Here is a 22,286-nt window from a genome sequence, read left to right on the forward strand (position 1 = left end):
GATTCAACCCCAAAGCTCTGGGCTTCAGGAACTGCAGAGGGGTCATTCTGAGACCTGACCATGAAACTTTTAGAGGGGCTATCTCACCTTATCCAACCCCCTCCAATAACCTAGTACAGTACTTGGCACCCAGTAGGCAATCATTTGCAAAATGGATTTTAAGCATTTTCCCTTTTCCCTGTTAGAGGACAATCAATCCATCACCACGTTAGCTTTTCTGCCAGCTTAATTAGGCTCTGACCTCAGTAGTTAGGAAAGCAGGAGAAAAAGTGGGGCCATAGCATCCTGAGGAGGAAGCTCTGCAAGAGGGTGTGAGGAAGGAAGGCGAGGGCCGCAGGGGGTGCTAACACTCCCACCTCAGCTCCGCATCTCCCGAGGCAAACGCTCAGCCCCCGCCCTCTCTCTATATTTCTGACCCCCACCCGGAAGGTGAGAGTACAAGGTGGTGTTAGAGCTCTATCACGTTCACCATCCCCTGCCGCTTTTTCCAGTCCCCAGCCTTTTCGCCCCTCCTCCCTCCTCCCCAGCCCAGGTTTGGAGGCGATTCCCCTCTAGTGACTGAGCCGATTGCATCTGGGCGAGCTGCGCTTCGCCTCCCTCACGTCTTTGTCTCCTCCTCCTGCGAGGCTCCCGGGCCGGCGCAGGTTGTGCAGAGGCAGCCGCAGCAGCTGGAGCCAAGCCGTGCCGTGCACAGCCGCCCGGGCCAGCACCCGCGCCGGCTGAAGGCGCGGGAGGACGCCACCCGGGCCACTCACCGTCCGCCCGCATCCCGCGCTCCAGCCGCCGCGCACCAACGCCGCGGGCGCGGTAGGGGAGCCAGCCAGCTCAACCCGGCCGGTCTGGGGTGGGCAGTACGACCAGCAGCCGCGTGCGGGTAGTGGCTGCTGCAGCTCTAGCAGCGCGCACACCCCCAGGCAGACATACCCAAAGCCTCCTCCCTGCGCCACCGCGATGGAGCAGCCACCCCTGCCCGGGACTGGCGCAAGGTAAGATGCGGCCGCCTGTTGCTTTTCGCAAAGCGCGATATCATCCCTCTGCCCCAGTGCCTAGGCCGCTCCTTCGGGAACAAGTAGAGAACTATCACACCGCTTCTGAGCCACGTCCAAACCCCCTGCTCCCCTTGGCGCAGACCTTTGGAGAGACCCCTTCTGGCCAGGGGGAGTCGAATAGTCTGCAAACTTTTGTGCACACCCCCCTCCGCGCGGTGCTCACCCCGTACCGTGCAAGTTGCACGTCTAGTTCTCGCGTGTGCCCTTCCTTCAGACCCCCTCCCTTGCCGTATACATCTACCCATTTCTCTCCGTGTTCTTGTCAGTCGACTTTTCACTCCCTGCAGCTCCCGCTAGAGAGGCAAGGGTTTGGGACTCAGCAGTACACATCCTGCCTGTAGGGGCAGTTTAGGAGCCGAGATGGTGGAATAGGAGAGGTGGGGAGTGGGAAAAGGCTGCGGCCACCCCTGGGGTTCTGTCCAGTGCAGCGGGAGTCGGTCCATTCTTGCGTATGCCACCCCCAACTCGGTAATGAAACCCTTGGCGGGGCTTACGGCTTTGCGCTCTGGTTACGGCAAGTGCAGATCCCCGTGGGTGAAGTAAGTGGTTTTGGGAGGGAAACGGTTGCTTGGGGGTGGGGGAAGGAAGCTGAGTGTCGGGGATCTGCTTGAGGGGGACCAAAAGGTTCTGCTATTGCGGGTGAGGGACCAGTCCTGAGCGGGCATCTGATAGAGAGGGAAAAGGGATTTTAGTCCGTAGGGTGCTGACTGGGTGTGTAAGTACAGATGGGGGAAGGGCTGGGTACCTGGGGAGGCGCAGAGAGGCGAAATCGAGCCCTGGAATGCTGGGGCCCCGGGGACCTTGGGGAGGCAAGCTTCTAGGTGACCGGGATGGGGTGATTTCCCTCTCTTGGAGAAACAAACCTTCCGGCGAGATTCTGAATGCGTTGGTGTCTTGGGCGGTGACTGAGTGGTTTAGATCATGGACCAGGGATGCTTTTCCTGGCTCTAAGAGGACCTAAGTCTTCTCCTTTCTCCCGCACAAGCTTCTACACCCTTCCATCTCCTCAGCCTGGTTTGTAGACCCACGCCCACCCTCCCTGCGGGGTGCTCTGGAGTTAAAAATGTCTCATAGCCGCAGTGTGGGAGGGGGATTCCTGGCCCCCGTGGAGTACATGTGTGCAGGGTAGGGGGTGAGTCCCCAGCGCCAAGCCAGTAGACAGGAGTCCGAACCGGCTGGAGGAGAGCACTGGGGTGCAGGCTGCACTGAGAACCACCTTCCCCCCACCTTCCCTCCGCAAATTGCACCTGGGCGGAGCAAGGGAGTGGGGGAGCCCCGCGCTGCGCCCAGGAGGCTCGGGAGCGCAGGGCTGCAGGGCGTTCAGGCAGAAGGGGTGTGGGCATTGGGTGAGGGAAGACCCGGCAGATGCGGGGCCTCGTGCGAAGGTGGACTGTCTAGTTTGCAGCCCCCTAGGTAAATCCTTCTGGTTGTTCCAGACGTTTTGGCCAATGCCAGAAGGCGAGGCTCTTTTCTCCTTTGCACCCCAGCAGTCTGGGATGGAAGAGCATTTGCCGGAGGGGACTTAGACTGCTGTTTCAAAAATGGGGACAGCCCCAGGGGCCCCATTTATCCTGGTGGGGCACACACAGGGCTGCTAAAGGCCTGGATGCACCTCGTTTAACCCTCCTCTCTTTGCGTTGGTGCACGCCCATCTCCTAGCCGCGCCTTTGGCTTAGAGTTCGGTTTTCGTTTCCTACTGTACCTATAAGAGAAGAATTTGGAGGTTGTGTGGATCCGGAGACGTGTAGAGCCCTCTGATCCTCCCTGTTCGAACCTCCCACGTGCAGGTTTTTAGGGGTACAGCTGGCTCTGCATTTGCCCTGTTGGTGCAACTGGGTGAAAGCACAGCTCAACCCAGTCCCCTTTTTTGGGCCCCACTCCTTGGCCAGACCCTCCCGGAAAAGACGTGGACTCGAAAGGGCTCCGGGGAGGAGTCCCGAGATCAGTCCTCCCATCCCGGGGCATCCCCGGAGCAGCGAGTTCCCTGTCACCCCGCGGCAAGCTTCAGAGCCCTAAGGAGCAGGAACGGGGATTCCCTCGCTCGGGCTCCGGAAGCTGCTCCTGTGCACCAAGGCCACACCCTCAGAGGCCAGGCATCCGAGAGAGCGTTGGCTTCTTCTGAATTACCTGGATACCTGAGGTAGGACCCCAAAATTAAGTCCCTCACTCGGCAAGATTTAGCTGCCGATGCCCCAGGGTCCGTTTTTTCTCCCCTTGGATGGCTCTCATTTGGATTGGTGCGCAGGCCTCTTCCCTTTGAACCTAGAAACAGGTTGGAAAATGTCCTTTGAGAACTCTTGAAACAAGAAGGGAAGACTTCAGATCCACACCAAGGTGTTTTTCCTCAGGTTGCTGAACTGTTCTGGAGAGACAGGTGGTAATAATAATAAGCAGTGCTAGCATTTATTGAGCCCTTACTCTGTGCCAAGCATTATTCTAGATAATGTATGTGCACTGTTTTAGTTTGAATCCTCACAACCCGGGAAAATAATTAAAGTTATTTTCCCCATTTTATTGGTGAGGAAACTAAGCCATGGAGAAATTATTTGCTTATAGTCATCCAGCCAGTCAGTAGTGGGGCAGGTTTCTCTTGTAGGTAGAGAACACTGGGTGTGTTCCACACTTCGTGCCTATTTGGCACTGAAGACCCTTCGTTCGCAAGGAAGTGTGGGTTGGACCTCCAGCCTATTACTCCAACCCCCAGGGGCAATACTCTTAACCGTCAGCCCTTGCCTATGTGCCCCTGTAGCTGTGGCACTGGGGAGACTCTCACTCCCGTCAGAGTCTGTTGGGGTGCATCTTGGTAGGATGGGATCCTGGTGGTAGAAGCAGATTTTGGGAACTGGCTGCTGGCATTGGACTTCTTTTTGAACCTTTTGGTAGACATTTCCTTCTGAAATGTGAAGAGAAATGGAAGGAGGGATCCAAACATGAGCAGAGATGTGCTCTGTGGTCACAAACTGCAGACACTGTGTTCTGCAAATGAGTCTTTTTTGAGTGATGGAATCATAGCACATTAGAACTAAAGGGATCTTAGGTATCACCCTTCTCATTTCAGGGGTAGAGAGGAGATTCAGTGATGATCAAGGCACTTCAATGTGTTCCTAGAGTAAAGAGTGTTGGAACCACTGTCTTCTGACCCACTGTGTTTGTGCATAAATACTTTATGTCCACTTCTGCTGTTCTTCAGCATCTTAAAATCCATTAGGGAAAATTAATTAACTAGTGAAAAACATCTGTTGAAAAAATAACTCATTTTGCTAATTTTTCATAAATGCCTCAATTAGCATAACCAAAAAAAGGTGACTGTCATAAAATGGATAAACCACCACAAATTGCCTGTTTTGCAAAAGATTGAAGTAGAATATTTATGTTTCAAATCAATAAAAGTCAACTAACCACACAACTTTTTTAGATGATTCTGAGTAAAAATTAAATGGATTCTCAACCATTTTAGCAAAGTTCTTTTTTCAGGTTGAGTAGGTCTGCCCTGCCCTACTCCCAGTTATTGTTGAAAATAAGAGAAAACATAGTACATCGAAGGGAAAAATCCTTTTGAATCCCACGAAATGATGTGTTATTATTTCTTCCTGATTTCTGGCCCTTGGGTTAAACTTTAGGCTTAATGTAAATCTGAGGCAAAACATAGTTGGGGCTCAGAAAGAGGCAAAATAGTTCTTAGCCGCTTCCTCATCCATGAGCCCCTTTACAAAGGACACTTTCTCTGGGAGCTTAGGAGCATTCTTGTAGGACAGAATCTGGTTTTTAAGAACATCCCATGCCTTTTCCCTGAAGCTGCATTACCAAGATGTCCTCTCCCTGGAGATGAAACAACAGTCAGCTAGAGGAAACAGAGAGGGGGAAATGGGAAAAGCCTGTTTCTCAGAATCACATCAGGGAGATAAGAATTACAGACAGATAGTGGAAACTTGGTGCATTTACGTCACCTGGAACAGGATTTTCATCCCTGATGCTGTGACAAGCAAGGACAGAAGCCCTCCAACAGCATCTAGGGGTGGAGGAGAAAAAGGTGAGGATGAGGGAATAGCTCTGGCCAGGAGGTATGGGGTCAGGGAGGTGGGGCTTGGCTGATAGAGAGCTTTGATGTGACAAAAATGGCCCAGGAGAGCCTGCACTAAGAGGTGCTCTTCATCCTTTTTCTCCTTTCCACCGCCTCAATCTGCCATCTGTTTGGGGTTGACTGTTCTGCATCCCAGCATGCTCCGTTATCTCAAGGAAAGCATTCACTTTCTAGAGAATTCCTTAAACATGAACATGTTTTTACATAAGCAGGGGGAAATATGCACAGCTGTTCCAGTCCTCAGGAAGGACCACTAAACACCAGCTCATCCCAGAAGTGTAACCCTCTGAAGGTGCAGATACTGATTTAGTTGGATTACAGCGGTGTTAGAGAAGAAAAAAAATGCAACATTGAAATGAGATATGACAACATCTAAAGGAAATGGTCTAAACTTTTAGCAACCACAAAAAGAGAATCTTTTTGCACCTGGGCATGCATCTTGATTCCCAATTCCTAGCTTTTCCAGGGGTAATAGGGGAGTTAGCTGTAGCCTCGTCCTATTTATGGGGTCCACATCTCCTCTACTTATTTTACTCCTGTGTAGTATAGTGTTAAAGGGCCCACACAACACTGCTGGAGCAATTCTTCAGGTATATATTTATATTAAATCATATATATATATATATTAAATCATATATATATATATATGATTGAAATAACAGTTGAAATAACAATTACTATTAAGAAACATGCTATGGGAAAAAGATTATAAAAATACTTTTTAAACTTCAGGACACAATGAATAAATATGTTTTTGCAATACATAGTATGAATTAAAATTCTCAGATTTGGTTAGATATTTTAAAATGAAAGAAACTCACAAACCAGAACATCTGGATTCAATCTCTTTTTAATAACAAGAAAAGCCAAATAATAAGATTCTGTGGGGTTTGAAGAAGTTAGCAAAGGAAAAAAAATGAAAAAGATGACTAATAAAACCTCAGAGGCTTTACCCTCATGGATTTTATTTTAAGTAAATATATAATATCTTAATCTACATTTATATTTGAATAACATAAGATTATGAACTTTAGCATTTTATCAACAGATTGCCACTTGGATGATCTTTATTCTACAAATGGTTGAGAACAAGGATGGAAACTTTTATGGCTAGAGTATATAGTAGTTTTAGCTATACGTGCTTTATAAAAACTTAGTGGATTAAAACATCTCAACATGACACATGACATGCCCTTTTTATATGAGAACAAAGTCTGAAATATTCTCAAGAGCTTCAAGAGTTGGAACATACTATTTTCCCAAAGGAAGGGCCGTTAACAGTAAGGGCCTTATAATTCATTTAATAAAAATAATTGAGTAAATATTAAAAAGGACCACACTGATAATCTTTAAGAGGATTAATGAACAGATCAGCAGAGTTTATGAAATTTATGGTTTCATTTTATCCTAAATTCTCTAAGCTACTTTTTATGTTAATACTAGTCTAATGCATGTGCCACTATACTTCAGTTTTTATAAAAGGCTTTGTGCCTTTTATTACAAATAAAATGGAAACAAATATAAAAAATAAAAGACTGTGAGTCATTTCCACACATGAAGTAACATTTGACTAAACTGTTTTCAAATGCAGATTAGGTCCTTTCTTTTCTCTCTTTCTCTCTACCCCTCTCCCTCTCCCTCACCCTCTCCTTCTCTCTCTCTCCCCCTCTCTCTCCCTCTCTCTCTCCCTTCTTTTTTTCTCTCTTTTTTAGGTCATTGATAGAATTTTCAGTCTGCATGTAAGTATTCAGTACCTGGCTGGGAGAGATGGCTGTTTCAGGGCAAATATTTTCCCTGGTGAAGGTGCTCATGTATTTCTCCAAAGCTAAGGCACAAAGGTCATGAAGTCACACTGGCTTTTTCTCAAGTCTTTTAACCTCAGTTCTGCTTTAGATAAGGATTCTTTATATAGGCCTGCTACAGAGGGCTCCCCCTGTTGGCAGTGACTAAGAAGTATCCCGGCCCATTCTGCTGACCTTCCCTACACCTCAATGGGGATTATCAAGAAGAAATGTTTTGCATCTTTTCTATAAATTACATTCAAACTTGAATTTGCAAAGTTATGTCACTTCCTGCCATGAAGTATTTCATAGTTGTTTATTGGGGTGGTAAGTCTGTTTTGTAGTTGCTTCTCAAAAACACTTTCTAGAAACAAAATTAGTACCTTGCCCTAATGGAAGGGATAGTATAGACTATTGGGGCCCAAAGTATTTGCTACAAAACTCATAAAAGAGAGGTGGCTGATAGACAACCCGATCATGAGTGCCCAGAGAAGCAACAGAGAAACAGCTGGGGGTGGGGTTTGGGAAAAGGGGAAGGGGTAACAGAGGCAGGCTATCAGAGAAAATGACTCAGGGAAGAGAACGCCGTGATTTCCACAGGAAGATGAAGAGATACTTGAGAGTAAGCTGAAAGTGAAGGATAAGAAAAAGAAAGACATAAAAATAAGAGAAGATAAAGAAAGCTAATAAGAGTGATAAAGAAGAAGAGGTGTGAGCAAAATACCAAACCTAAATAATTCCTCATGGTCTGGGTAACTAAAGGCAGACTAGCTCCTCAGCTAGAGGATATGGTCTCTTTCTCACATTCCCTGTCCCTTGCTGATGTGGCTTCTTAATCACCAGATCAAGGACTCATAATCCTATTAATACCTTAGTGCCCTTTGGTGGTCTGACAAGCTTAGGGACCCCAGAATGATGTGATTAAATGCATAAAATGCAATATATGATTACAGTACACATTTAATTATGTATATTATATATAATTATATAAAGCATTGTGACAAAATCTCATGATGGGATGAATGGCTACCATCATTCTGAAGGAGGGAGGAGCATAAATGCTGCTATGAAATGACTGCAGCAACTGTGCTGTGATATGAAACGATCTAGTTTATCTTGTGGACAAAATCATTGATACTGCTACTGCACTTGACGTTTGTGGCCTGCATCCATAATAACATGAAATGCTAAATTGCCGCTCAATGTTCGCAAACCCATTTGTGATTGTTTTCCATTTGAGTTCATGGATCCCTTTAATTCTATTGATAGATGCTTTAGAGGAGTGTGACCCTAAGAATCCTTGACTATGGTGACATCTAACTTACTATCTACAATTGGGGTACTTATGAGAATGAAAAGGATCATACTTGTTATGCTAAGACAGCAGGTGTGAATTGGGACAGGCGTAGGGAAATTGTAACATAGATCCTCTTAGGGGCTTGTCTCGTGCTGAGATCTTTCTCCTCAGACCAGTGTTCACTTCTCTGGCCCAAGGAATTGGCTTTCTTTGCCCTATTCATAGGGATGAGGGTTGCGGACACTGACTGGCATTGGAAGTGAAGAATAGCTTTAATGTCAGGGCCACAGCCAGGCTTTGGGATGCCTTTGTAAGAAGTGGAAAATGAGCTTCAGTATAGCAGAAGCCTCTGACTTCTGGCTGGGTGAACGTTGGCCTCAGTTTCAGTTTCGAGGGTCCCATTGGCCAGGTGCCTTGTAGCCTTGGTCCATTTTACCTGAAGTGGGGTTCAATGATCAGACTGCACTGCATTTCGGCCAAAAGTTTTAACTTCCCCTCTAACAATTATTTTTTTTCAAAGCAGAGCTGCCACAATGACTTTTAAAGCTTTACTTCCTTTCCTTGCGCACTTTCTGGTTATCAGGAAATGGCTTTGACACAGGCAGGTGGGTGGGCACCCATGGGAAAAGGCCAGGATCTAGAGAAGTCTCAAACAGGACATACGAGGCCTTGAGTGATAGGGAGGGGACTGTGGTCATGCAGTGTTTCCTAAACAGATGGCTCATGCTGTCCTGTGTCGGGGGAGGGCAGCAGAATGTCCCTGCTCCTGGATATCAGCATGTTTCTCTGTTCTAATTGGTGAATTGGAACCTGCTTAGTAGAAGAAAATTATCTTTTAAGAAAGCCTCTGAGTTTGCAGGGGGAAGGCAACATCTTAGAAAACACTCCCTTTATGTGCAGGTGGAGCATTTGACTGGGAACCAGGTGACCTCGTTCTAATTCCAGCTTTGGTTCCAGCCAGCTTGCTGGCTTTCGCTGCTGAAGTTGTCTGCTCTTCATTTCACTTTCCAAGTAAGAGGATGATCAGAAGCTCAATGGTTCCTAGAGCCCATTCCAGCTCTGTGGTCTATGATGTCAAAGATGTGTCTGGCCTTGTTTTATTTATGCTCCATTTGGAGGCTTCTCTGTTTTGACTGAGGCCTTCCAGCCCTTACATGCCACAGATCCTACAGTGATAGATGCACACTACAATCGAGGGTCTATGGCATCTGAAGCTTCTCTGGGAACCTAGAATAAGGGGTTTGGAATGAGAAGTGGAGAGAAAAATACCTGACAGATAAAGTGATAGAGTAGGAAAGAAATGAAACCATTGATAAATTTTTTTACAGCAATAATGGTTACTCAGAAAAGATGAATAGGAATTTCTAAAATTTGGACTGTGTCCATCTTGCGTCCAACTCTTTATATCCATAAATCACATCACTCCCTATTAACAACTTTTAAATTACTCCTGGTTGCATAGAGGAAGATTATATCCTTAGTATGGTTTAATAGGTCCTTTATCACCCAGCCCTGTGTGTCACTTCATCTGTCATTTTCCTTGCCATAGCCCATGCCCTGGTGTGTTAGGGCTGGTGTTTTAGTACTGGTTAGTACCAGCAATTGTTCATGCGTCTTCTCTCCATCTCTGCATTCAGTAATATCATGTTGGTAGCTTGAAATCAGCTATGGTAGGAGTATTTACACCAACAAAACTATCACACTACAAAGCAGTTCTTCCCTCCCCACCCCAGAGTCTGTTGTTAAAATTTACCAACACAGAACACTACCTCTTTCTCACCAAAACACTGGAAGATTCTACAAGAGAAAGTGTTCCTTGACATCTCTCTCAATTTGGTTTGCCATTCTCTGTTCCTGTTGGTTCATCTGTCCCTCCCTCCTTCTCTCTCCCTTCTTCTCTCCCTCCCATCCATCTAACTGTCCATCCACCAACCATCCACTGGCCTGTCCAGAGATAGCCAGTTTCTGTTCTAATTTAATAGCTAAGTGAGTGACTGGGAAAGTATCCTAATCTTTAATATGCCTCAGTTTTCTCTACATAAAATGCACATAACAATAGGTAGTTGTGAGGCTTAAATGAGTTAATTTGTATAAGGTGCTTTGTACGGTGTCTGGCACATGAGAAATACTACGTAAGTCTTCATTTTTAAGAATGATTACAATATTATTGATTGCTTACTATGTGCCCAGCACTGACTATGCATGTGTGGTATGAAAAGAGGTGCAATAACACAAGCACAAGAAAATGTTCAAGAGCCTCAAACAAAGCCTGGTTAGTTTTTCCAGAGATATCAGAATTGACTTCGTGGAGCTGCAGGCTTTTGAACGGAATCCTGGAAGATTGATCCCATATACCCACCAAACTGGCAAGACAGATAGAGACGTCCCAGGAGGAGGGAAGTCATTTGAGCACAAGCATGGAAGAGGGAACGGCACGGGCTGTTAGAGTTGTGTGTAGCTGAGCATGAGATCCTGGAGGCGGAGGGAGGGGGCCTTTGATCAGATTTGGGTTATCATAAGATCCACTGTTACCTGCACCAGTACAGGTCAGACCTCTGGATTTTTCAAAGAAAAAGTCAGAAATCCAGAGATTTATGTGCAAGCTCTTATTGCTTAATGGTAGAATTAATTCGATTAAAAACAAAACTCATCCACAGGCTCTATTCAGCCTCCTGCAGGGAGTGGAGTCCTGGGTTTCCAAGCTTGAATAAGGGTAAGATCTACAACTGGAATTCCTGATTTTGAATATAATCCTGCCATTAGTTGTATGACCACAGGTAGCGCCCCTTAAGGCCTCTGAGCTCTGGTTTCTGCCAAATGGCTGTCGTTTTCATATTCTATATACCTTGCTCGGAGGAGCCTTTGAACTGTGGAGGTGAAAGCCCTTGCAAAGAAGCAGACATGCAGGAGAATTATTTGTAGGTCCCACCTGCTGAGGCAGAGCCGTCCACTCAGTACAGCCCCAAGCCTTATCTGAGTCACTCAGAGCTACCAGAATGTCCTCACCTGCCTCTTTAATTTTAACAATAGATGGGGGAGGAGAAATGTAGGAGTAGTTTTTCCCCTCCCTTCTTTTAAAAACATCACAAAGGAGCTTGACATTCCGTTTTGGAAGTCTGTGTGTCAGAGATCCAGCTAAGAGTTATTGATTGCTTTTGCATGGATCCAGGATCATGGGGAAAGGTGCACACAGCCTCTGCAATAGTGGGTGTCGTTTCTCTGAAGTGATGAGGGATTCTCTGAGAAGAAATCAGCCCTAAGAGGCATTAGTCTTGTCGTCGGCGGCGGCAGCCGTCCGTCTCGAGAGACGATGGTGTAGCTTCTTAAGAGTCTATCTGCACCGCCGAGAATGGCTGTGCAGTCCGACTCGGGAGTGACACGGTATCTGTCTCCTCCCGTGTTAAATCGACATCTTGCGATGACGCTGGAGTGTCCTCTCCAGTGAAGCTGAAGCTACAGAGCCTAGGCAGGGTGATATGGAGGGTCTGCTGTTGCCCATGCAGCAGACACCCCCTCTCTTCGCAGCTGAAGGGTCCAAGGGAAAGACGAAGTCAATACAGCTTGGCTTCAGGTGCGCCGCAGGAGTTGCCGGTGTTGACTACAACGTCAAACCGCCTTAGGGACTCCGGCTCCGGATTTTCTGTCGGGGTTTACTCCCTTAGCCTTTCCCCTGAAGAGGTATGCCGCAAGGCAGCGGAGGTTTTTTGGAGTCAGAGTTTTCCTTCTCTGATGTGCCCTGACTGGAAGATCGAACCAGCGACACTTAGCTCGCAGGCCGACGCTCAATCCACTGAGCCAAACCAGCCAGGGGCGGCATTAGTCTAGGTCATGTGAAAATCTGCACCTGCGTTTGTGTCATTTCCCTTCTCTTGATCTCTTTCCATTCCAAGCTGGCTTTGATCCTGCATGCTTTTAAGGAAATGATCAGATCTTAAGAGTTGATTTCTTTTAGTTGAGGGGCTGAGCTCTGTGGATGTTGGTGCTCACACAGCAGAGGTGGCTATGCATCCAGCCAGTTCCACCAGGCCTGGTTAAAAGCACTGCATAACTGAAGCTTTGCAAAACACAATCAAACAAACAAGAAACCCAAGCTTATTATAATACATTGACTCTTATCTTTGTGTTTTGTTGTATTACCTGATTGAACTTGATCCTGAGAAGTTTCAAAGACACAGGCAGGTTACGCTGACCAGTGTGGCTCAGTTGGCTGAAGCGTCATTCTGTGCACCAAAAGGTTGCAGGTTTGATTCCCATTCAGGACGCATGCCTAGACTGCAGGTTCGATTCCTGGCAATGAATCATGTTTCTCTCTCCCTCTCCCACTTACGCTCTCTCTAAAGGCAATGAATTAAAAAAAAAAAAAAAAAAGTCTCTGGATGAAAAAAAACAAAGGTGCAGGCAGGCCTTGATGTAAGAATACCTGATTTACACAAGCACATCGTTATGGATTTTGGCCCCATTACGAAGATCTTACCACCTCGACTTCAGAAGCTGACCTGAGCCTCGGAGTCTAGTTCATTCTCTTCCCAGCTGTAAACCACGTAGGCACTCAGTACTGAGGTGTCTGATGTTGCTATAGCTTTCATCCTTGTTGGTGTCTGGGACCTTCTCCCCCTTAACTGCTGCAGAAGCTCCAGGGGAGCCAAGGTCCCACTACTCTGGGATGGATTGGAAACATTTAGGTCTATTGAATCAACATTATAGGTGAAATAACACATTTGCTGTTAAAGAAGTGTTGAAGTCCTAACTCCCAACATGATGGTATTTGGAGGCAGGGCCTTTGGAATGTAATTAGGCTGAGATGAGTTAACAAGGGTGAGGATCTCGTGTTGGGATTAGTGCCCTGAGAAGAAGAGACCAGAGAGCTTGCTTCCTTTCTTTCTATCTACAAACACAGAGGAAAGGCCATGTGAGGAAACTGTAAGAACATGACCACCTGCTGCCTGAGGAGAGGGCCCTAACTAGACATTGATCTTCCTAGCACCTTGATCTTGGACTTCCAGTCTCAAGAACTGTGAGAAATAAATTCCTGTTCTACTGATTCTTTGAATATGGTATTTTGTTACAGCAACCCAAGCTGACTGATGCAGGAACTTACTGTAGGTTAACCTGGGCTCCTAGGCACCTTGTGAAACATCTCTTGGAACAAAATTCTGCCTGTTTTTGTACTGCTTTACCTATGTTCACCACCAGCCTGCAACATAGTAAATACCAAATAGCTACTTGTTGAATGAATGAATGAACACTAATGAATGCAGTAAAAATATCCAATTTATAAACAAACATTTGGAAAAAAATTTATTCAGGTATTGGAGAATTCATGAAATAATGGTTTAAGATGAAGGAAAACTAAATTTTTAAAAGTATATTGTAGGTGTGTGTGTGTATATATATATATATATATATATATATATATATATATATATCACCAAACTGTTAACAGCCTGCACTTCTATACTAGCTCACCCCACAGAGACATAATGATAATAAAATAAATACAGTCAGCATGGTTTCCTATTTACTCAGCATGCTAGCAAATGATGCTGAGTTGGGCTGCTGACCTACCAAAACCTAATTAATTTAAGTTTAGGAAAAATAAAAAAGTTATTTATAAGAGAATCATAGCACCTCTATATTGGAAGGGACTTCTGAGGTACATTTTCATATTAAATCCCCAATGAGCAGGTTGCCATAGAAGGATGTGATTTTCTGGGGGGAAAAAAGGGGGTGGCATTAGAGTTCTTTGTTGTCTGTCTAAACATTCCCTCAGACACTACAAGAAGTTTGTTCCATGGCTTTTGCCATTTGAGAATGGAGAAGCTATTTCCTCAAGATGCTATTCATCTTTATTCATATCTGGGTGCAGATGAGTTCAGAATGTGTGGGTGTGGGATTTGAAGAATCTGAAGTGCTTAGGTAACAGTTGGCATGCCAGTTGTATAATGAAGAATATGTATTGACAATATTAAATTGTGGGCTGAATCTTATTTTTGGTGTTTAAAAAAAACAGAACAAAATTTCTAAAAGTGACAGCATTGCTTTTATGCTGGGGTGTTTCTAAATATTGGGACAACCATGCTGAGAAACATGGGCCTCCAATATGCGTCACTTTCCTCTGCCTAGCCCGGTTTTCCTGTGTGAGCTCCGTGTTGCTTTCTTTTTAAGTGGTAAGTGCTGTAGTGTTTCTAAATACACATTTATATTGTAGTCAACTGACAGAGGGGAATAGCTTCATAACTAACAAGCAAGATTCTCATTCGCTTTTCATATTGAAGGGGGAAGAATCAACTGGTTTCTAGAAAAATGAATGATAATTTATTGAGTTACTAGGAAGTTAATGCTTGCTTTCGAAGCTTGAAAACCTCTAAGTCATCATCAACTTAAGGTCTTTTGTGTATGAAATTGTGCACCATGTTTGTTTAACTCACCTTCCTTTCTCTTCCTGTGTCTGTGTGTGCTGACAACAGAAAGGGAATACAGAGAAAGCTTCTTCCTACTTGGTTGTGTGTGGAGTGGGAAGTGTGAACATGACTGTGACCAGCGGGAGGTAACATGTGTGCAATCCACGTGTAGCAGGCATTTCTAGTTAAAAATACATGGCTACTCAGGGTCCTACATTAGTAAGGTATGGCCTAGGTCAGGGGGTTTTATTTAACACTTTTTCTTTTGGCAGTCTAGGGATACCTGTATGCCCTTCCTTATTTTTTAAAATGTAAAATGCTTTGTAAAACTATTTTTAATGTAATAATTTAAGTACATAGCATTACAAAAAACAAAACATAAAAATACATAAAACATAATTGATTCTCACATAACTTACATTTTGCATGACCTGTGTCTCTGCCTATTTAAAAAAATCACTTTAAATAACACTCTTCAGTAGTTAACTTACCCATCAGATGTGTTTGAACTTGCCTGGTCTAGTCGTAACCCACATGCCTATTATATTTCAAAAGACAATGATAACTTATGAGAATTAAAATGTCTCATTTGAAGTGTTCAGTTTTGCAAACCCATAACAAATCATTTAAATAACTGACTTCTTTTCATGTATCTATAAAAAATAAGTGCAGTTAAGGAAAGACCACAAAACACCTTAGGTGTCTGGCTCATTCTGAGAAGATGCACCTGTCCCATTTTTGTGACTACCAGATGATAAGTTGACCAATAGTTGCCTCTGTATCCTACAAGGGGCTATAATGAGAAAAATTAACTATAATGATCTTAAAGTCATGATGTGCATAAATGATATTTCAGGATTTCTGGAATAGCTGTATTGTTGTATGAAAAAAAAAGCTGTGATTTTTATTGGTGACATGGTTGGTACTGATAATGGTAGTATAGTCTGTCGTTTGCCTTTAAAATGAAAGGAAATATCAAATTCCCATTGGAGAGCAATGGAAAAAATCAGAAAAGATATTCCACAGTTGGGGATCCCATGCATTCCTGCTGTGCACCCTGAGTTACAGACCTCTGTCTCAGTGTGTGAGTCAACACCTGATAACATGGAAAATTACAACCAAAGCAGCTTTCAGAAAGATGAGATTCATAGAAGGTATTATAAAAGAACATCACTTCCTGTTTGATAATTTGTATAAGAAACATGCCAGAATTCAACCTAGAATGTGTGGTTGGCTTCAAAACTGACTTTTTTGGAGAGAGATGCTGTCACCTTTATTCAAAATAGTATTGAATCTTTTTTGAGAGGGAATAATAAAATGTTTTGAAAATTCTCATCAATGTTAATTCTCCAACTGTTCTGAGGTTGGTCTGGTGTTTTTCAATAAGCCAACATCATTTGAAGTAAGGCTGCTGAACGATGAGGGTGATCAAGGTGTGTAAACACCAAACTGGGACCTGAAAATCCCCAGGCTTCTTTTTGGAAGGGTCTCGTCAGCTACCCTGGAGACTGCTCCATAGTGGATGGAGGGGAGAGGGGATGAGACCCTGAAAAAATTGCATTTCCAAAATGAGTGTGTCCTTGGAATCAGCCTATAGCCTTCTGGAAGGACTATAATAGGGCTCTCATTTCCCTCTATAAAGTAACATTCCAAGTTGATTTCAAAATATTTAGTGACAACATTCAACAGACACGTTCTGCATATTCTTGAATAAAACTTTCCGATAGAAATCTGCTGCTAGCTATTTATGTAATTTAAAATTGTCCAGTAGCCACACTGAACATGTAAAAAGAAAAAAGTGAAATTAATTTTAATAATACATTTTATTTAACCCAATATAGCCAGTGTTATCACTTTTACACGGAGTCAGAAAACTTCATTGAATTTTTTCTCATATTGAGCTTTTAAAATTCAGTGTGTATTTTATACTTTCAGCATATTGCACTTGGGCACTGAATTTTCATCAAAAACTTTTGACCTGTCTTTAGAATTCAATTTGCATATCCAACGTGTTTCAACTAAACTTAAATGTTTTCCAGTCACTGGTTTGAGGATTAATTTTTAGATTTAAATTTATAGCATTCACTAACAAAATTAAACTTTTAGCTCTTCAGTTTCAGTAGCCCCATTTCAAGTGCATGATTGCCTCATGTGCCCAGCGGTTACTGTATTGGGTGGTGCAAGTCTAGATCATATGGGAAAACACCTGGAGAGAGCCCATAGGCACAGTGGAGACAATTGAACTCTCTGGAAAAATTAGAGAGAGATGCCTGTCTTCTAGTGTTTTGTCCTTTCTCTGAATCAGTTCTTTTATTGAGTCAATTCAGTATTTTTCCCAGAAGTTTCTCTTTAGAATCCTTTTTTATGACCCCCTAAAAGATCTTTCCTTATGGGTCCTCATCATTTACATCCGGGGCCACCACATGCTGTCTGCTTTGTAGGTGGAAGGTTCAGGGATGAGCTTAGGTGACCCGATGAAGACAGGTAGGTAATGCCACTGCCCCACATTCTTATGACTAAGCAGTTAAACCAGGGGAGCAGGTTTCCAGACTCTCAGCCCCACAGAACGCCCACCACTCTGAAAGCACCTCTGATTCTGAGGATTTGGATGAGGCCCAGGAAACTATATTTTCTTCAAGTCTTCCTTGCTTTCCCTACCTCCCCCACCAAGTGATTCAGAACAGCCTAATTTAAGAAACCCTGCCCTAAGCAGAGTGTTCTGAGGACCCCCTTCATCAGGATGCTGTGTCTTGTTAAACTGAAGAGTTCTATCTCGGCCCCGAAGCAGCTAAATCAGAATAACAGAAATATCCACATATGCGCAGATTATCTGTGGCACTAGGAATCTGCATTTTTACTCAGCTCCCTAGTAAGTCTTATGCCCAGTAGACTTGAAAAACTCCAAGCTCTATGCAGATGCTCCAGCTTAGGAAAATGGAATTTTTCAGTCCCACCCGTCCCCATTCATCCTCTTTCCCAGCGTCTGACAGTTAGAAATCCACAGTGCCAAATTTATTCTGCCTCCTCTGTGTTCAGGTCATTTAACAAACGTGTATTTGTTCCAGGGACTGGGAATACGAAGATATAGATCATACAATCCTGTCTCTGATCTCAGACAGCTTGCAGACATTGGAGGGAGAGGCAGGTCTGTGGAAAACTGAGTTCGTAAAGCGTTACAAGGTGGAGGGCTGTGTGTACGTGCTGAGTGCAGTGAGGACGTGAAGAAGCCGAGGCAGATCCACCTGGGTGGTGTGTTGGTGAGAAATGGTTTGAAAGGGCTTCTGAGACCCTGGGTTGATTGAGGAAAGGTAAAATTGATATTCCACTAGACAGGAGGGGAAAGACACCTGGGGACTTAGCATGAATTAGGCTGTGAACAGGGAAGCAGAGCCATTGTGAATGACACGGAATAATGGATTTCCTGCAGGAGTCAGACCTTGCAGAATTGTGAGAGCCACTTGGGCTGCAGAGGGCTGGTGGGGCACAGGCGGAGGAGCAGCGCATAATCACTGAGAAAGGACCGTGAAGGAAGCTGATGAGGAGGTCGACAAAAAACATCACCTCTGCTGCTGCTGGTGGGCCTGATGTTGCTCTAGATCAGCAGGGTTCAGAGGGGGAAAAGCAGGACTGAAGTGAGGGAAAGCAAGGATACACTGGCACCTGGGGGGATGAACTGAAACCTGTGCCTGGAGAAGCAGCTGGCGCCCTTTACCCAGGAGCTGCACACGCAAACTCAGAGACTCAGGGAGGAAGCCCAGTGGGAGCTGGGTGTGGTGTGAGGCCACCTCTGCCCTCACCAATGAGGTACATTAGATGATCGGTGACAATGTATGGGAGCTGTGGCTCTCTTTCACGGGTAATGCTCAGGTTTCACTTCTACTTCCGCATTTCATGCAGATTTCTAGTGTAGCCAGCCCTAACTTGAACACCACGGGGAAGGGAATTCCAGGAAACTTGGTCCAAATGGAACTAAGTCAACCCAATACAAAACCACTGTAGAGAGCTTAGGACACCCACACTGAGCGTGGCTGGATGGGGCATAGGCAGCGGGTGTATTGGGGTGGGTAGTGAGGTGGTAAAGCTTGTGGCAGCCCTTGTGAAGAGATAAAGCTGCAGAGGATGATCTTGAGGGCCTTGATAAATAGCAGAGACTTGGTCCTCTGCATAGCAGTGGTTTATAAATGGAAGGATGACATGATAAAATGAGTTTGCTTTAAGAAAATAATTCAAGCAGTGGTTCTCGGCCTTTCTGGTGTCAGAAACCTTCTAGATGCTCAACAATTATTGAGGATCCCAAAGAATTTTTATTTATATGGGTTATATTATTCATACTTACCATACTAGAAGTTAAAACAGAAATTTAAAACATGTTTACTAATAATTTAAAATCACAATAACCCCATTACATGTTAACATATTAACACATTTTATATGAAAAATAATTTGTTTCCCAAAGCAAAAATTCTGTGAGAAGAGGAACATCATTTTACATTTTTGCATATCTCTTTAACATCTGGCTTAGTAGAAGACAGTCTGATTCTCATGTCTGCTTCTGCATTCACTCTGTTGTGCTGTCTCATGTCATAAAACTTTGGAAAACTGTACACTTGTGACAGAATAAGTGTAGCAAAGACAACTCATATCTTTAGTATTATGATATAATACTTTGGGAATAGACTATATCACATCTATAGTCAACTCATGTCTACAATGTTATAGATCTAGTCTTGTCCTCATGGATCTCCTGTAAGGGTTTCAGGGACCTCCAAGAGTCCCTGAACCATCCTTTAAATTAACGTAGGGGGCTGGCTGGGTGGGCAGGCAGTACATGTGGATACAGGAAGGAGATCTTGTAACAGTGTGGAGAGGAAAATGAGGGCCTACACCAAGGTCTATAAGCCACCAAGGAGAAGCAATGATGGAGAGAGGTGCTCAGGAGACAGATGCCACAGGACTTAATAACCAATTAGATTTGGGGACCAAGAGAGGAGAGAGTCCCTGAGAATGTTCTGGGCCAATGAGTGGCTGAATATCTACCAACTGTCGGTACAGGTGTGGGGTGTTTCTCAACTCATCCTTGAGCCAGCCTTCTATTGCAAAGGATGTGACCTGAGGGGGAAGGCGCAGTCCTAGAATAATTATCTGGGGGCCTAACTCTGACTTTTTATAGTTATGATCATGCATTGGTAGAACCTAGGATGGCCAGAGTTACTAAAAGCATTCGAGTGTGGCCTGGGCCAGGCTGCACGGTTCATACATGCAAGGACACAGAGACAGGTGGCCGTTTTGTGAGTAGCAAAGATGACAAGGATGAGGATTAGAGAATGATCTCTTTGCAACTGGACTCATTTGTGGTTGAAAGCGAATTTAGGATGGACTCGGGAAGCCAGAATGTAGTTTTACATATATATGTGTGTGTGAGTGTGTATGGGTATATATGAATGTGGTTATGTGTATGTGTGTATATATAGTTTTACACATGTGTATGGTGTATATGTATAGGTGGTTTTATATATAAAGAGCTATACAGGCTCAGGCCTCAGCATGGGGAGTGGAATGAACTGGTCTGAGCATCTGAAGTCGTGGATGACATTCCTGGTTTGCCACCAACTGGCAGTCTGAGCTTGGACAACCCACTAAGTGTTTCTGGGCCTCAGTCTCCTTCTGGGAAATGTAGAGGGCATGAAATATCAGGAATCCTGTGATCCAATATGCATATTTTGCAGGTCACAAAGATTGGTCTTCCGGGAGACCCAGTGGTTCCATCAGTGTCAGAGTTTGCCCGAGAAGCACTTTCCTAAGCCTCGTTTTTTTCCCTTGCCTGTTAAGGGGTTGGGAGATGAGTGGAGAAGAAATCAATATGACATCTGGGGACTATAGATAGAAGCTCAGTCTCTCAAGAGTTGCAGTGTTTGTCATTTGTTTGGATGTTGTCCTCAGCTTGGCCTGCCAACCTTGGCACCTTCTTGTTTCCTTAGTTTCTGAGAAGGCAGACCTTTTCTGCCAACTCTACATGCACATAAACACACACACAGTCCAATGTGACCACACGCTACTCAGAGTTTCCCTAAGCACTCTATTGTGGTATGGGAGGTAATTGTACTAAGGGGGACCCGAAAAGCCCGGGATTTATATTAAAAATTGTGTATTTTTTCTTACATGTTTAAACTTCAGTCACCTTAAAAGTACTCTCCATTTGATGCTATACACCTATCGAGATGTTTTTTCCACTGCTCAAAATAGTTTTTGAACTTGTCCATTTTGATGCCTTTTTGTGCTTCTGCTGATTTTTGTTCACCTCTTCCTCATCAGCAAAAAGTTTCCCTTTGAGGCCTTTTTCTTTTGGAAATTTGAGTTATTTCACGTCTACTTTATTTTGGTCATGTTAGGGGCTTTGAACATGAGACTTTAACCAGATATGGTTAGGAGAAATATTCAGGCAAATTAAAATAAAGGGGAAAAAATCTGTAAAACCACTAGACTTTACAAAAATCTCAATGTCATAAAGGACCCAAACAAGCAAACAAACAAATAAACAAATGCAACCCCGAAGACCATGCCTGGGGAACCATTCTAGAGAAAAGGAGAATAAAGAGGTATAACAGTTAAATATAATGTGTGACCCTTGGTTGGACCCTGGATAAAATATAAGTTATAAAGGACACTTGGATACACTTACAGAAATTTGAAAAACAGCTGCATATTCAAAAACAGTATACTTCTAAATTTTAAATTTCTTGAGTGTAATGATTATAGTACGGGGCACTAACCTTGTCTTAGTAGATACATTGACATATTTAAGGATGAAATACATCAATATCTGCAACTAAATTTCAAATATTTAAAGCCAAAATATACATTCACATGTACACATAAGACCCATATAAACATACAGAGATAAATATATGCACAACACACACATATGCACATACACAGACACATAGATATAGGTGCCCACATATATCAACACACACCATAAACAGATGTGTACTCAGAGAGGGAAAGCAAATGTGACAGAATATTAGCAGTTGGTCATCCAGAGTGTTCACTATATAATTCTTGGGCCCTTTTGGTAGACTTAGAGTAGACTTGTTTAGAAGATGGAGGAATTAAGAAGCACAGTAAGAGGGGATGGAGTAGACAGGAAGATGTTGAGAAGAACGATATGCACAACCAATGGGCATGGACTAAGGGGGGGGACCACTGTAAGGAGGAGGGGTCACTGGGTGGAGGAGAGCCAAGGGAAAAGAAATTGGGACAACTGTAACAGCATAATCAATAAAACATATTTTTAAAAAATGAAAATATACATATCAAAAAAATTTTTTTCTCAAAAAACTGGTGCAAGAAAATATTAGACTTTTTGAGATCAGTTGCAGAGATAATCTAAGAATTCCATTGTGTGAGGGGAATAAAAGGGGTTTAAATAGTAGTGGAAAAAATATAATAAAAATTAAAAAATAATAATTTCATTGTGTAAATCAAGAAGTAGGTGTTCAGGAATTGGACAACAATTAAAAATTATTATTATTTTTTTTATTACTTACCCCACCTCATTTTATGCATTTTTGTTGTTCTTGTTTATATTTCACCCCCCCCCTTCCCCTTTAGCAATTATCGGCTTGTTCTCTGTATTTGTGGGTCTGTCTCTGTTTGGTGTTGTTTTTCTTTTTTCTT

General features: G+C 43.7%; 1 protein-coding gene across 3 annotated transcripts in view; it reads left to right on the forward strand.

Annotated features, from left to right (window-relative positions):
• The first annotated feature begins 542 nt into the window (after positions 1–542).
• LRRC3B (leucine rich repeat containing 3B) overlaps positions 543–22,286 on the forward strand; it is an 86,581-nt gene continuing 64,837 nt past the window's right edge. For 2 of the 3 annotated variants that reach the window (XM_090283027.1, XM_090283029.1), the window contains exon 1: positions 543–986. The gene's annotated coding sequence lies outside the window, so the exon portion shown is untranslated. Of the gene's footprint in view, positions 987–2,960; positions 3,190–22,286 lie in introns of those variants that run through there. The other variant, XM_090283028.1, reaches the window with a different exon arrangement.

Source organism: Furipterus horrens, unplaced genomic scaffold (assembly GCF_987537825.1).
Source record: "Furipterus horrens unplaced genomic scaffold, mFurHor1.1.pri manual_scaffold_7, whole genome shotgun sequence".
Taxonomy (NCBI): Eukaryota; Metazoa; Chordata; class Mammalia; order Chiroptera; family Furipteridae; genus Furipterus; species Furipterus horrens.